Source organism: Palaemon carinicauda, chromosome 3 (assembly GCF_036898095.1).
Source record: "Palaemon carinicauda isolate YSFRI2023 chromosome 3, ASM3689809v2, whole genome shotgun sequence".
NCBI lineage: Eukaryota > Metazoa > Arthropoda > Malacostraca > Decapoda > Palaemonidae > Palaemon > Palaemon carinicauda.
The window spans coordinates 131,416,177-131,433,347 of NC_090727.1; positions in this window are offsets into that span (position 1 = coordinate 131,416,177).

Here is a 17,171-nt window from a genome sequence, read left to right on the forward strand (position 1 = left end):
CCAAGATGTAAATGAAGAGAAACCCCACCAAGATGTGAGAGAGGGGAAACTCCCACCAAGATATGAGAGAGGGGAAACTCCCACCAAGATGTAAATGAAGAGAAACCCCACCAAGATGTGAGAGAGGGGAAACTCCCACCAAGATGTAAATGAAGAGAAACCCCACCAAGATGTGAGAGAGGGGAAACTCCCACCAAGATATGAGAGAGGGGAAACTCCCACCAAGATGTAAATGAAGAGAAACCCCACCAAGATGTGAGAGAGGGGAAACTCCCACCAAGATGTAAATGAAGAGAAACCCCACCAAGATGTGAGAGAGGGGAAACTCCCACCAAGATATGAGAGAGGGGAAACTCCCACCAAGATGTAAATGAAGAGAAACCCCACCAAGATGTGAGAGAGGGGAAACTCCCACCAAGATGTGAGAGAAGGGAAACTCCCACCAAGATATGAGAGAGGGGAAACTCTCACCAAGATGTAAATGAAGAGAAACCCCACCAAGATGTGAGAGAGGGGAAACTCCCACCAAGATATGAGAGAGGGGAAACTCCCACCAAGATGTAAATGAAGAGAAACCCCACCAAGATGTGAGAGAGGGGAAACTCCCACCAAGATATGAGAGAGGGGAAACTCCCACCAAGATGTAAATGAAGAGAAACCCCACCAAGATGTGAGAGAGGGGAAACTCCCACCAAGATATGAGAGAGGGGAAACTCCCACCAAGATGTAAATGAAGAGAAACCCCACCAAGATATGAGAGAGGGGAAACTCCCACCAAGATATGAGAGAGGGGAAACTCCCACCAAGATGTAAATGAAGAGAAACCCCACCAAGATGTGAGAGAGGGGAAACTCCCACCAAGATATGAGAGAGGGGAAACTCCCACCAAGATGTAAATGAAGAGAAACCCCACCAATATATGAGAGAGGGGAAACTCCCACCAAGATATGAGAGAGGGGAAACTCCCACCAAGATATGAGAGAGGGGAAACTCCCACCAAGATGTAAATGAAGAGAAACCCCACCAAGATGTGAGAGAGGGGAAACTCCCACCAAGATATGAGAGAGGGGAAACTCCCACCAAGATGTAAATGAAGAGAAACCCCACCAAGATGTGAGAGAGGGGAAACTCCCACCAAGATATGAGAGAGGGGAAACTCCCACCAAGATGTAAATGAAGAGAAACCCCACCAAGATATGAGAGAGGGGAAACTCCCACCAAGATATGAGAGAGGGGAAACTCCCACCAAGATATGAGAGAGGGGAAACTCCCACCAAGATGTAAATGAAGAGAAACCCCACCAAGATGTGAGAGAGGGGAAACTCCCACCAAGATGTAAATGAAGAGAAACCCCACCAAGATGTCAGAGAGGGGAAACTCCCACCAAGATATGAGAGAGGGGAAACTCCCACCAAGATGTAAATGAAGAGAAACCCCACCAAGATGTGAGAGAGGGGAAACTCCCACCAAGATGTAAATGAAGAGAAACCCCACCAAGATGTGAGAGAGGGGAAACTCCCACCAAGATATGAGAGAGGGGAAACTCCCACCAAGATGTAAATGAAGAGAAACCCCACCAAGATGTGAGAGAGGGGAAACTCCCACCAAGATATGAGAGAGGGGAAACTCCCACCAAGATGTAAATGAAGAGAAACCCCACCAAGATGTGAGAGAGGGGAAACTCCCACCAAGATATGAGAGAGGGGAAACTCCCACCAAGATATGAGAGAGGGGAAACTCCCACCAAGATATGAGAGAGGGGAAACTCCCACCAAGATATGAGAGAGGGGAAACTCCCACCAAGATGTAAATGAAGAGAAACCCCACCAAGATGTGAGAGAAGGGAAACTCCCACCAAGATGTAAATGAAGAGAAACCCCACCAAGATGTGAGAGAGGGGAAACTCCCACCAAGATATGAGAGAGGGGAAACTCCCACCAAGATGTAAATGAAGAGAAACCCCACCAAGATGTGAGAGAGGGGAAACTCCCACCAAGATGTAAATGAAGAGAAACCCCACCAAGATGTGAGAGAGGGGAAACTCCCACCAAGATATGAGAGAGGGGAAACTCCCACCAAGATGTAAATGAAGAGAAACCCCACCAAGATGTGAGAGAGGGGAAACTCCCACCAAGATATGAGAGAGGGGAAACTCCCACCAAGATGTAAATGAAGAGAAACCCCACCAAGATGTGAGAGAGGGGAAACTCCCACCAAGATATGAGAGAGGGGAAACTCCCACCAAGATATGAGAGAGGGGAAACTCCCACCAAGATGTAAATGAAGAGAAACCCCACCAAGATGTGAGAGAGGGGAAACTCCGACCAAGATGTAAATGAAGAGAAACCCCACCAAGATGTGAGAGAGGGGAAACTCCCACCAAGATATGAGAGAGGGGAAACTCCCACCAAGATATGAGAGAGGGGAAACTCCCACCAAGATGTAAATGAAGAGAAACCCCACCAAGATATGAGAGAGGGGAAACTCCCACCAAGATGTAAATGAAGAGAAACCCCACCAAGATGTGAGAGAGGGGAAACTCCCACCAAGATATGAGAGAGGGGAAACTCCCACCAAGATGTAAATGAAGAGAAACCCCACCAAGATGTGAGAGAGGGGAAACTCCCACCAAGATGTAAATGAAGAGAAACCCCACCAAGATATGAGAGAGGGGAAACTCCCACCAAGATGTAAATGAAGAGAAACCCCACCAAGATGTGAGAGAGGGGAAACTCCCACCAAGATGTAAATGAAGAGAAACCCCACCAAGATATGAGAGAGGGGAAACTCCCACCAAGATGTAAATGAAGAGAAACCCCACCAAGATATGAGAGAGGGGAAACTCCCACCAAGATGTAAATGAAGAGAAACCCCACCAAGATGTGAGAGAGGGGAAACTCCCACCAAGATATGAGAGAGGGGAAACTCCCACCAAGATGTAAATGAAGAGAAACCCCACCAAGATGTGAGAGAGGGGAAACTCCCACCAAGATATGAGAGAGGGGAAACTCCCACCAAGATGTAAATGAAGAGAAACCCCACCAAGATATGAGAGAGGGGAAACTCCCACCAAGATGTAAATGAAGAGAAACCCCACCAAGATGTGAGAGAGGGGAAACTCCCACCAAGATGTAAATGAAGAGAAACCCCACCAAGATGTGAGAGAGGGGAAACTCCCACCAAGATATGAGAGAGGGGAAACTCCCACCAAGATGTAAATGAAGAGAAACCCCACCAAGATATGAGAGAGGGGAAACTCCCACCAAGATGTAAATGAAGAGAAACACCACCAAGATATGAGAGAGGGGAAACTCCCACCAAGATGTAAATAAAGAGAAACCCCACCAAGATGTGAGAGAGGGGAAACTCCCACCAAGATATGAGAGAGGGGTAACTCCCACCAAGATGTAAATGAAGAGAAAACCCACCAAGATATGAGAGAGGGGAAACTCCCACCAAGATGTAAATGAAGAGAAACCCCACCAAGATGTGAGAGAGGGGAAACTCCCACCAAGATATGAGAGAGGGGAAACTCCCACCAAGATGTAAATGAAGAGAAACCCCACCAAGATGTGAGAGAGGGGAAACTCCCACCAAGATGTAAATGAAGAGAAACCCCACCAAGATATGAGAGAGGGGAAACTCCCACCAAGATGTAAATGAAGAGAAACCCCACCAAGATGTGAGAGAGGGGAAACTCCCACCAAGATGTAAATGAAGAGAAACCCCACCAAGATATGAGAGAGGGGAAACTCCCACCAAGATGTAAATGAAGAGAAACCCCACCAAGATATGAGAGAGGGGAAACTCCCAACAAGATGTAAATGAAGAGAAACCCCACCAAGATATGAGAGAGGGGAAACTCCCACCAAGATGTAAATGAAGAGAAACCCCACCAAGATGTGAGAGAGGGGAAACTCCCACCAAGATGTAAATGAAGAGAAACCCCACCAAGATATGAGAGAGGGGAAACTCCCACCAAGATGTAAATGAAGAGAAACCCCACCAAGATATGAGAGAGGGGAAACTCCCACCAAGATGTAAATGAAGAGAAACCCCACCAAGATATGAGAGAGGGGAAACTCCCACCAAGATGTAAATGAAGAGAAACCCCACCAAGATGTGAGAGAGGGGAAACTCCCACCAAGATATGAGAGAGGGGAAACTCCCACCAAGATGTAAATGAAGAGAAACCCCACCAAGATGTGAGAGAGGGGAAACTCCCACCAAGATATGAGAGAGGGGAAACTCCCACCAAGATGTAAATGAAGAGAAACCCCACCAAGATATGAGAGAGGGGAAACTCCCACCAAGATATGAGAGAGGGGAAACTCCCACCAAGATGTAAATGAAGAGAAACCCCACCAAGATATGAGAGAGGGGAAACTCCCACCAAGATGTAAATGAAGAGAAACCCCACCAAGATGTGAGAGAGGGGAAACTCCCACCAAGATATGAGAGAGGGGAAACTCCCACCAAGATGTAAATGAAGAGAAACCCCACCAAGATGTGAGAGAGGGGAAACTCCCACCAAGATGTAAATGAAGAGAAACCCCACCAAGATGTGAGAGAGGGGAAACTCCCACCAAGATATGAGAGAGGGGAAACTCCCACCAAGATATGAGAGAGGGGAAACTCCCACCAAGATGTAAATGAAGAGAAACCCCACCAAGATATGAGAGAGGGGAAACTCCCACCAAGATGTAAATGAAGAGAAACCCCACCAAGATGTGAGAGAGGGGAAACTCCCACCAAGATATGAGAGAGGGGAAACTCCCACCAAGATGTAAATGAAGAGAAACCCCACCAAGATGTGAGAGAGGGGAAACTCCCACCAAGATATGAGAGAGGGGAAACTCCCACCAAGATGTAAATGAAGAGAAACCCCACCAAGATGTGAGAGAGGGGAAACTCCCACCAAGATATGAGAGAGGGGAAACTCCCACCAAGATGTAAATGAAGAGAAACCCCACCAAGATATGAGAGAGGGGAAACTCCCACCAAGATGTAAATGAAGAGAAACCCCACCAAGATGTGAGAGAGGGGAAACTCCCACCAAGATATGAGAGAGGGGAAACTCCCACCAAGATGTAAATGAAGAGAAACCCCACCAAGATGTGAGAGAGGGGAAACTCCCACCAAGATGTAAATGAAGAGAAACCCCAAGATGTGAGAGAGGGGAAACTCCCACCAAGATATGAGAGAGGGGAAACTCCCACCAAGATGTAAATGAAGAGAAACCCCACCAAGATGTGAGAGAGGGGAAACTCCCACCAAGATGTAAATGAAGAGAAACCCCACCAAGATGTGAGAGAGGGGAAACTCCCACCAAGATATGAGAGAGGGGAAACTCCCACCAAGATGTAAATGAAGAGAAACCCCACCAAGATGTGAGAGAGGGGAAACTCCCACCAAGATGTGAGAGAGGGGAAACTCCCACCAAGATATGAGAGAGGGGAAACTCCCACCAAGATGTAAATGAAGAGAAACCCCACCAAGATGTGAGAGAGGGGAAACTCCCACCAAGATGTGAGAGAGGGGAAACTCCCACCAAGATATGAGAGAGGGGAAACTCTCACCAAGATGTAAATGAAGAGAAACCCCACCAAGATGTGAGAGAGGGGAAACTCCCACCAAGATATGAGAGAGGGGAAACTCCCACCAAGATGTAAATGAAGAGAAACCCCACCAAGATGTGAGAGAGGGGAAACTCCCACCAAGATATGAGAGAGGGGAAACTCCCACCAAGATGTAAATGAAGAGAAACCCCACCAAGATGTGAGAGAGGGGAAACTCCCACCAAGATATGAGAGAGGGGAAACTCCCACCAAGATGTAAATGAAGAGAAACCCCACCAAGATATGAGAGAGGGGAAACTCCCACCAAGATATGAGAGAGGGGAAACTCCCACCAAGATGTAAATGAAGAGAAACCCCACCAAGATGTGAGAGAGGGGAAACTCCCACCAAGATATGAGAGAGGGGAAACTCCCACCAAGATGTAAATGAAGAGAAACCCCACCAAGATATGAGAGAGGGGAAACTCCCACCAAGATATGAGAGAGGGGAAACTCCCACCAAGATATGAGAGAGGGGAAACTCCCACCAAGATGTAAATGAAGAGAAACCCCACCAAGATGTGAGAGAGGGGAAACTCCCACCAAGATATGAGAGAGGGGAAACTCCCACCAAGATGTAAATGAAGAGAAACCCCACCAAGATGTGAGAGAGGGGAAACTCCCACCAAGATATGAGAGAGGGGAAACTCCCACCAAGATGTAAATGAAGAGAAACCCCACCAAGATGTGAGAGAGGGGAAACTCCCACCAAGATGTAAATGAAGAGAAACCCCACCAAGATGTGAGAGAGGGGAAACTCCCACCAAGATATGAGAGAGGGGAAACTCCCACCAAGATGTAAATGAAGAGAAACCCCACCAAGATGTGAGAGAGGGGAAACTCCCACCAAGATGTAAATGAAGAGAAACCCCACCAAGATGTGAGAGAGGGGAAACTCCCACCAAGATGTAAATGAAGAGAAACCCCACCAAGATGTGAGAGAGGGGAAACTCCCACCAAGATGTAAATGAAGAGAAACCCCACCAAGATGTGAGAGAGGGGAAACTCCCACCAAGATATGAGAGAGGGGAAACTCCCACCAACATATGAGAGAGGGGAAACTCCCACCAAGATGTAAATGAAGAGAAACCCCACCAAGATGTGAGAGAGGGGAAACTCCCACCAAGATGTAAATGAAGAGAAACCCCACCAAGATGTGAGAGAGGGGAAACTCCCACCAAGATATGAGAGAGGGGAAACTCCCACCAAGATGTAAATGAAGAGAAACCCCACCAAGATGTGAGAGAGGGGAAACTCCCACCAAGATGTAAATGAAGAGAAACCCCACCAAGATGTGAGAGAGGGGAAACTCCCACCAAGATGTAAATGAAGAGAAACCCCACCAAGATGTGAGAGAGGGGAAACTCCCACCAAGATGTAAATGAAGAGAAACCCCACCAAGATGTGAGAGAGGGGAAACTCCCACCAAGATGTAAATGAAGAGAAACCCCACCAAGATGTGAGAGAGGGGAAACTCCCACCAAGATATGAGAGAGGGGAAACTCCCACCAACATATGAGAGAGGGGAAACTCCCACCAAGATGTAAATGAAGAGAAACCCCACCAAGATGTGAGAGAGGGGAAACTCCCACCAAGATGTAAATGAAGAGAAACCCCACCAAGATGTGAGAGAGGGGAAACTCCCACCAAGATATGAGAGAGGGGAAACTCCCACCAAGATGTAAATGAAGAGAAACCCCACCAAGATGTGAGAGAGGGGAAACTCCCACCAAGATGTAAATGAAGAGAAACCCCACCAAGATGTGAGAGAGGGGAAACTCCCACCAAGATATGAGAGAGGGGAAACTCCCACCAAGATATGAGAGAGGGGGAACTCCCACCAAGATGTAAATGAAGAGAAACCCCACCAAGATATGAGAGAGGGGAAACTCCCACCAAGATGTAAATGAAGAGAAACCCCACCAAGATGTGAGAGAGGGGAAACTCCCACCAAGATATGAGAGAGGGGAAACTCCCACCAAGATGTAATAGAAGAGAAACCCCACCAAGATATGAGAGAGGGGAAACTCCCACCAAGATGTAAATGAAGAGAAACCCCACCAAGATATGAGAGAGGGGAAACTCCCACCAAGATGTAAATGAAGAGAAACCCCACCAAGATATGAGAGAGGGGAAACTCCCACCAAGATGTAAATGAAGAGAAACCCCACCAAGATGTGAGAGAGGGGAAACTCCCACCAAGATGTAAATGAAGAGAAACCCCACCAAGATATGAGAGAGGGGAAACTCCCACCAAGATGTAAATGAAGAGAAACCCCACCAAGATGTGACAGAGGGGAAACTCCCACCAAGATATGAGAGAGGGGAAACTCCCACCAAGATGTAAATGAAGAGAAACCCCACCAAGATGTGAGAGAGGGGAAACTCCCACCAAGATACGAGAGAGGGGAAACTCCCACCAAGATGTAAATGAAGAGAAACCCCACCAAGATGTGAGAGAGGGGAAACTCCCACCAAGATATGAGAGAGGGGAAACTCCCACCAAGATGTAAATGAAGAGAAACCCCACCAAGATGTGAGAGAGGGGAAACTCCCACCAAGATATGAGAGAGGGGAAACTCCCACCAAGATGTAAATGAAGAGAAACCCCACCAAGATATGAGAGAGGGGAAACTCCCACCAAGATGTAAATGAAGAGAAACCCCACCAAGATGTGAGAGAGGGGAAACTCCCATCAAGATATGAGAGAGGGGAAACTCCCACCAAGATGTAAATGAAGAGAAACCCCACCAAGATGTGAGAGAGGGGAAACTCCCACCAAGATATGAGAGAGGGGAAACTCCCACCAAGATGTAAATGAAGAGAAACCCCACCAAGATATGAGAGAGGGGAAACTCCCACCAAGATGTAAATGAAGAGAAACCCCACCAAGATGTGAGAGAGGGGAAACTCCCACCAAGATGTAAATGAAGAGAAACCCCACCAAGATGTGAGAGAGGGGAAACTCCCACCAAGATATGAGAGAGGGGAAACTCCCACCAAGATATGAGAGAGGGGAAACTCCCACCAAGATATGAGAGAGGGGAAACTCCCACCAAGATATGAGAGAGGGGAAACTCCCACCAAGATATGAGAGAGGGGAAACTCCCACCAAGATGTAAATGAAGAGAAACCCCACCAAGATATGAGAGAGGGGAAACTTTCACCAAGATGTAAATGAAGAGAAACCCCACCAAGATATGAGAGAGGGGAAACTCCCACCAAGATGTAAATGAAGAGAAACCCCACCAAGATATGAGAGAGGGGAAACTCCCACCAAGATGTAAATGAAGAGAAACCCCACCAAGATATGAGAGAGGGGAAACTCTCACCAAGATGTAAATGAAGAGAAACCCCACCAAGATGTGAGAGAGGGGAAACTCCCACCAAGATGTAAATGAAGAGAAACCCCACCAAGATATGAGAGAGGGGAAACTCTCACCAAGATGTAAATTAAGAGAAACCCCACCAAGATATGAGAGAGGGGAAACTCCCACCAAGATGTAAATGAAGAGAAACCCCACCAAGATATGAGAGAGGGGAAACTCCCACCAAGATGTAAATGAAGAGAAACCCCACCAAGATATGAGAGAGGGGAAACTCTCACCAAGATGTAAATGAAGAGAAACCCCACCAAGATGTGAGAGAGGGGAAACTCCCACCAAGATGTAAATGAAGAGAAACCCCACCAAGATGTGAGAGAGGGGAAACTCCCACCAAGATATGAGAGAGGGGAAACTCCCACCAAGATGTAAATGAAGAGAAACCCCACCAAGATGTGAGAGAGGGGAAACTCCCACCAAGATGTAAATGAAGAGAAACCCCACCAAGATGTGAGAGAGGGGAAACTCCCACCAAGATATGAGAGAGGGGAAACTCCCACCAAGATGTAAATGAAGAGAAACCCCACCAAGATGTGAGAGAGGGGAAACTCCCACCAAGATATGAGAGAGGGGAAACTCTCACCAAGATGTAAATGAAGAGAAACCCCACCAAGATGTGAGAGAGGGGAAACTCCCACCAAGATGTGAGAGAGGGGAAACTCCCACCAAGATGTAAATGAAGAGAAACCCCACCAAGATGTGAGAGAGGGGAAACTCCCACCAAGATATGAGAGAGGGGAAACTCTCACCAAGATGTAAATGAAGGGAAACCCCACCAAGATGTAAATGAAGGGAAACCCCACCAAGATGTGAGAGAGGGGAAACTCCCACCAAGATGTAAATGAAGGGAAACCCCACCAAGATGTGAGAGAGGGGAAACTCCCACCAAGATGTAAATGAAGGGAAACCCCACCAAGATGTAAATGAAGGGAAACCCCACCAAGATGTGAGAGAGGGGAAACTCCCACCAAGATGTAAATGAAGGGAAACCCCACCAAGATGTAAATGAAGGGAAACCCCACCAAGATGTGAGAGAGGGGAAACTCCCACCAAGATGTAAATGAAGGGAAACCCCACCAAGATGTGAGAGAGGGGAAACTCCCACCAAGATGTAAATGAAGAGAAACCCCACCAAGATGTGAGAGAGGGGAAACTCCCACCAAGATGTAAATGAAGAGAAACCCCACCAAGATGTGAGAGAGGGGAAACTCCCACCAAGATATGAGAGAGGGGAAACTCCCACCAAGATGTAAATGAAGAGAAACCCCACCAAGATGTGAAAGAGGGGAAACTCCCACCAAGATGTAAATGAAGAGAAACCCCACCAAGATGTGAGAGAGGGGAAACTCCCACCAAGATGTAAATGAAGGGAAACCCCACCAAGATGTAAATGAAGGGAAACCCCACCAAGATGTGAGAGAGGGGAAACTCCCACCAAGATGTAAATGAAGGGAAACCCCACCAAGATGTGAGAGAGGGGAAACTCCCACCAAGATGTAAATGAAGGGAAACCCCACCAAGACGTGAGAGAGGGGAAACTCCCACCAAGATGTAAATGAAGGGAAACCCCACCAAGACGTGAGAGAGGGGAAACTCCCACCAAGATGTAAATGAAGGGAAACCCCACCAAGACGTGAGAGAGGGGAAACTCCCACCAAGATGTAAATGAAGGGAAACCCCACCAAGATGTGAGAGAGGGGAAACTCCCACCAAGATGTAAATGAAGGGAAACCCCACCAAGACGTGAGAGAGGGGAAACTCCCACCAAGATGTAAATGAAGGGAAACCCCACCAAGACGTGAGAGAGGGGAAACTCCCACCAAGATGTAAATGAAGGGAAACCCCACCAAGACGTGAGAGAGGGGAAACTCCCACCAAGATGTAAATGAAGGGAAACCCCACCAAGACGTGAGAGAGGGGAAACTCCCACCAAGATGTAAATGAAGGGAAACCCCACCAAGACGTGAGAGAGGGGAAACTCCCACCAAGATGTAAATGAAGGGAAACCCCACCAAGACGTGAGAGAGGGGAAACTCCCACCAAGATGTAAATGAAGAGAAACCCCACCAAGATGTGAGAGAGGGAAAACTCCCACCAAGATGCAACTGAGGGGAAACATCTCCACCAAGATTTAAGTGATGGCAAACCCCAACCAATTGGCTTAACTTCAATATGTAGCGAAATGTAAAAAAAAAAAAAAGAAAAAAAAAAAAAAAAAAAAAAAAAGCAGAAATAAAACTCGTAGTCTGGCCGGAAAAACAAAAGAATCCTGAGCTGCGTAATCTGAGATCCAATTTCGTTCCTGCTTATGTAACCATAATGTCGGATGCCTACCTTTGACGAGATTGCCTTATCGGCGATATATGGTTACATAAGAGACGTCATCTCTGGAATTTCAATGGCAAGAGAGATTCGTTAACGAAAGTTCCGAGCGGGAATGGAAATAGGAATGGGAATCACGTAGCAAAAATTGCGTCACGTCTGGCTCTAATGGAATACGAAAAAGAAGACTTCGTACGCCGGGATATGCTTTTATTTCCCAGAAGTAGATGAAAAAAACAAAGAAGATAATAAGATTAAGTGTGAGGAGATTCCTGAGAGTAGTAAGGAGTTCATCAATGATCCTTATCACCTACTTTTCGTTACTTCTCTCTATAGAGTAGCAGGTTGGCCAAGGCTCCAGCCACCCGTTGAAATACTACCGCCAGAGAATTATTGGGTCTGTACCAACCGTGCGTCACACGATCATACATAATTCATTTTGTATATATTATGCTTGTATCTTCGCTCTTCCCTCGCACTAAAAAGAACCAGAATAAACATGTCTGCGTATCGCCTCTGTAACATTGTCTGTCTTGTGAACATGAAAATTCCTGTTGCCTTGGGCTTTTGTATATAAAGGAGAGTGTTCTATAATAAATCAACTCAGTTGCTTACATACTGCCTTTGAGTTCACAACCTTCTCTCGGCCGTCACAGGTCTTTTGACTGGCCAGATAGTATTACATTAGATCCCTTTCTCTGCTTACGGCTCATTTCATATTTGACGATGCATACACGGAATAGTCTGGCCTATTCTTTACACATTCTCCTCTTTCCTCATATACTTGACACCACTGAAATCATCAAACATTCTTCTTCTCTCAAGAGGTTAACTACTGCACTGTAATTGTTCAGTGGCTACTTTCCTCTTGGTAAGGGTAGAAGAGACTCTTTAGCTATGGTAATCAGCTCTTCTAGGAGAAGGACACTCCCAAATCAAACCATTGTTTTCTAGTCTTGGGTGGTGCCATAGCCTCTGTACCATGGTCTTCCGTAGAGTTCTCTTGCTTGAGGGTACAAGGGCACACTATTCTATCTAATTTCTCTTCCTCTTGTTTTGTTAAAGTTTTTATAGTTTCTATAGGAAATATTTATTTCAATGTTATTACTGTTAAAAAATTTATTTTTCCTTGTTTCTTTTCCTCACTGGGCTATTTTCCCTGTTGGAGCCCCTTGGCTTATAGCATCCTGCTTTTCCAACTAGGGTAATAGCTTAGCAAGTAATAATAATAATAATAATAATAATAATAATAATAATAATAATAATAATAATAATAATAATAGGATTGATCAGACAGAGAAGCCGACCGACACAACGAAAGTAATGGTCACAAGATAAAAATAAATATCGAAGGATATCACCTTGCAACAGGCCATGGGATTCGGGTGAAGAGCAGCAATATGTCGTCAATATTGAAGTCCCAAGACGATGAAGAATTGAGTAAGTAGAGTCAAATTAGGCAATATATATATATATATATATATATATATATATATATATATATATATATATATATATATATATATATGAGAGTTTTGGGCACCGTTGCAAAGGTCATTAAAAACAAATCATCATCGTAGGACAGATCCTGTATGTTTAGAATGTAAAACACGTCTTTCCTATGGTATTATAGACGTTTTATTTTCTCATCATCAACGCTGCTATGAGAACACAAATGTCTTATAATTTCTATATTGACATGAAAATATTCCTCTACACTTCATTTACAGGCATATTCTCATAAATGTATATCATCTACGTTGGCAACACTGTACATACATGCATATGTATATATATATATATATATATATATATATATATATATATATATATATATATATATATATATATATATATATATATGTAAGTATTTATGTATATATATATATTTATATGTATTTATGTATATATATATATATGTGTGTGTGTATTTATATATATATATATATATATATACAGTATATATATATATATATATATATATATATATATATACAGTATATATATACATATATATAGCAAAATCTTGTGTGTGTGTGTGTGAGAGAGAGAGAGAGAGAGAGAGAGAGAGAGAGAGAGAGAGAGAGAGAGAGAGAGAGAGAGAGAGAGAGAGAGAGCAATTTGAAAAATGAACAAATAGCATATGAAACTACTACTGCATAATATAAGCGTAAAACAATGCTCAACCAAAAGTGAATTTAATGTTTCCCTTAGACCAGCATACAATAAACAAGGTCGTGGTAGCTGGGCACATAAAAGAAAAAGGTAATAAGCATATATACACAAGTCCCGGCTGCCACAATGGAAGGTTATCTTCAATGGAACTCTGAGATTCGTTCCTTTTCATCTCTCTCTCTCTCTCTCTCTCTCTCTCTCTCTCTCTCTCTCTCTCTCTCTCTCTCTCTGTGGTCTAGACGTCAGTGACCTATAGTACCTGTAACGCCAGGTCATTTACAATTAATTAGTCTGTGAATGTGAGAGATACTGGTTAAGTACATTAAACTGCGTAGTGAAATTAAAAGAAGTGTTTATGAATCGCTTTCTTTTTCTTTCCCTTTGGTCGCTGCAACCTCACCATTCTAATGAGTTAAGGATGTGGGGTTTGGGATAGCATATATGTTTACCTGCTGAGTCATCAGCAGCCATTGCCTGGGCCACCCTGGTCCAAGCTTGGGTGGAGGGAGCTAGGGTGCTGATCCTATGTATATACAGTGTCTCTAGAACATTGCCCTGCTTGCTAGGGCAATGTCATTGTCCCTTTCCTCTGCCATTCATAAGGGGCCTCTAGACATATATGTTAGTAAACATAAATACACCTTTGGGTGGTTCAGTCACGTGGAAAGAATGAGAGAAATTTATATCTAAAAGCGTCCATAAACTGAACTTCTTTCGAATACGTATTTTTTTGTAAAACATGCATACTGATATATAACTCCATTTACACAAATTGCCGTTTGCTGAAGAAAGCGTGTGTGTACATGTGTACATACGATCAGAAAGAGTGTGTACATATGTACATACGATTAGAAAGTGTATGTACATGTGTACATACGATTAGAAAGAGTATGTGTACTTGTGTACATGCGCAATGCGAATCTTACAAATGGAGATCAGACGCGTATCTCCCTTCAGGAAATGACTTTTCAATAGACTTTCTATCAGACTGAAAGGTCCTCCTTTTCCTCCTCCTCCTCCTCTTTCACCTCCACCACCTCCTTCACCTCCACCACCTCCTCATCCTCCCCCACCATCATTTCCCGCGTTTCTTTCCCGCCCCGAAAGGAGGAAGACCGGAAAGCCATTTTGACAATAAGTTCCGCCATTTGACAATGAGACCTCGTCTTTATCTGGCCAATCGGCCCCATTGCAAATTTCTGCTCCTTTTCAACCGGCGAAATGTCGTCCATCGGGTGAGAACTCCTTATCTGGTTTACAAACGCTGCATCACAAATTGAGCGGGAATGGAGAAGGAAAAAAGAGGATAGTGGGCTGGCTTTATTTTCTCTCCTTACTCTTCTTGTGCGAGAGGTGAAATAGAGAAAACTCTCTCTCTCTCTCTCTCTCTCTCTCTCTCTCTCTCTCTCTCTCTCTCAACTGTTCAATCGAATTGTTTCCCATTATTTCCGAATTTGGAGAAAGTGATTAGAACAATAAAGAGTAATATAATGAAGACACTTGAAGGCTTTAAAGGCCGCTCGTGAATGGCAGAGACAAGGGACAGTGACAATGCCCTAGAGACTGACCAAATATTCATATGATCAGCATCCAAGCCCCCTCTCCACCCAAGCTAGGGCGTGGAAGGGCCAGGCAATGGCTGCTGATGACTCAGCAGGTAGACCTATAGGCTCACCTAAACTGCCCCTCCTTAGCTTACAATTATGATGGGGAAGCAGACACCACAAGAAACTATCGATCTTGAGCGAGTCTAGAATCCCGGTCCAGGAGATCGTTAGGCAGGGACATTTCCAAGAAGTTACCACAACCCTTGACATGTATTTTGATATCTCTTGTCTATGGCATTGGCTCTCTTATAGCCAATGCATCACATGTAAAATATAAAGAAATTGAAATGATTTTAACATTCGATTAACCTCTTGTGAAGGTGAGAACATCAGGCTTTTTTAATCTCTCGCTTTTTATTCTCTACTTGCCTTCGCATGCTTTCTTTTGCATGATACATTCTATGAAATAGGCACTGAGTGAAACAGGGTTTATGAATGAATTATCATCATCTCCTCCTACGTCTATTGACGCAAAGGGCCTCGGTTAGATTTCGCTAGTCGTCTCTATCTTGAGCTTTTAATTCAATAGTTCTCCATTCATCATCTCCTACTTCGCGCTTCATAGGCCTCAGCCATGTAGGCCTAGGGCTTCCGACTCTTTAAGTGTCTCGTGAAGCCCAGATGCTGGAGTTGGGGCCTAAGAGACCATTCAGTGCGAAGTGTAACTGAGGGAAAAACTCCGTAACTGCTCTATGAAGTTCGATTCATAAGACCTTGGGCAACAAGAATAGTGAAAGGAAGCGGGAAGATAAGCGAAATAGATGACTATACAGTGGGTGAAGCTAGCTGCAGAAGGGACACCACAAAGGCCCATCACTAATGCCTACAGTGCACCACGTGAAATGCACTTTCGTCACTAACCCTAACGCCGCAAATCTGTTATGATTTCAATTATCAAGCTAATAAAAAAAGTTTTGAAACTAGGACAAATACCCCGACCAGGTGAATGTGTTGGTTGGTAAATTATATCTTGTTCTCTTTCAAACTTATTTGGGATCAATTTTGAATCACTCTACTTACCCTGGTAAGTTGGTGGTAATTTCAAATGCATACTTACATACTTTTAATTTCTGACCCTGCTTTGGAGGTGCCCCTTTTCTTGGAGGTCCAGGGGGCATTTTCAATAAGACACCCGCTTGCACACCTCTCTTCAGCTACGCCACTGGTCATATGTTACAAGTAATAATGTGATATTTCTTTTTCACCTAAGTACAGGCGTAATTAAAGCTGAAGGAGGATACGTTGACAAACATTACAGCTATTTTGATACAGATTGATCAAAGAGAGAGAGAGAGAGAGAGAGAGAGAGAGAGAGAGAGAGAACCTGTAGTGGTTTCAAGGTCAGCTCGATAAACAACAAGACATCTGTTTTTATTATTATTATTATTATTATTATTATTATTACTTGCTAAGCTACAACCCTAGTTGGAAAATCAGGATGCTATAAGCCAAGGGGCTCCAACAGGGAAAATAGCCCAGTGAGAAGAGGAAACGAGGAAAAATATTGTTTTTAAGAACAGTAACAACACTAAAATAAATATCTCCTATTAAACTATAAAAACTTTAACAAACTAATAGAAAGAGAAACAAGACAGAACAGCGTGCCCGAGTGTACCCTCAAGCAAGAGAACTCTACCCCAAGACAATGGAAGACCATTGGTACAGAGGCTATGGCACTACCCAAGACTAGAGAACAATGGTTTGATTTTGGAGTGCCCTTCTCCTAGAAGAGCTGTTGACCATAGTTAAAGAGTCTTCTACCGTTAACAAAAGAAAAACGGCCACTATTCGTACTGTATTTCAGATTATTCTTTAATTTTCTACGTCCCCAGGCATTTAAGTTCTAAAAGAATCAAAACATGAACATGAACAACACAGGAAATAATAATTATTTCACTTAGATGTGAAAGAGCCAAAACGTAAACAACACGGAAAAATGTGTAACGACTTCGCCGCGTGTGACTTTACGACAAAGGCAAATCCCTACGACAACAACTATCTCCATCTTCGCTTTATTATTATTATTATTATTATTAAAAGCTAAGCTACAACCCTAATTGGAAAAGC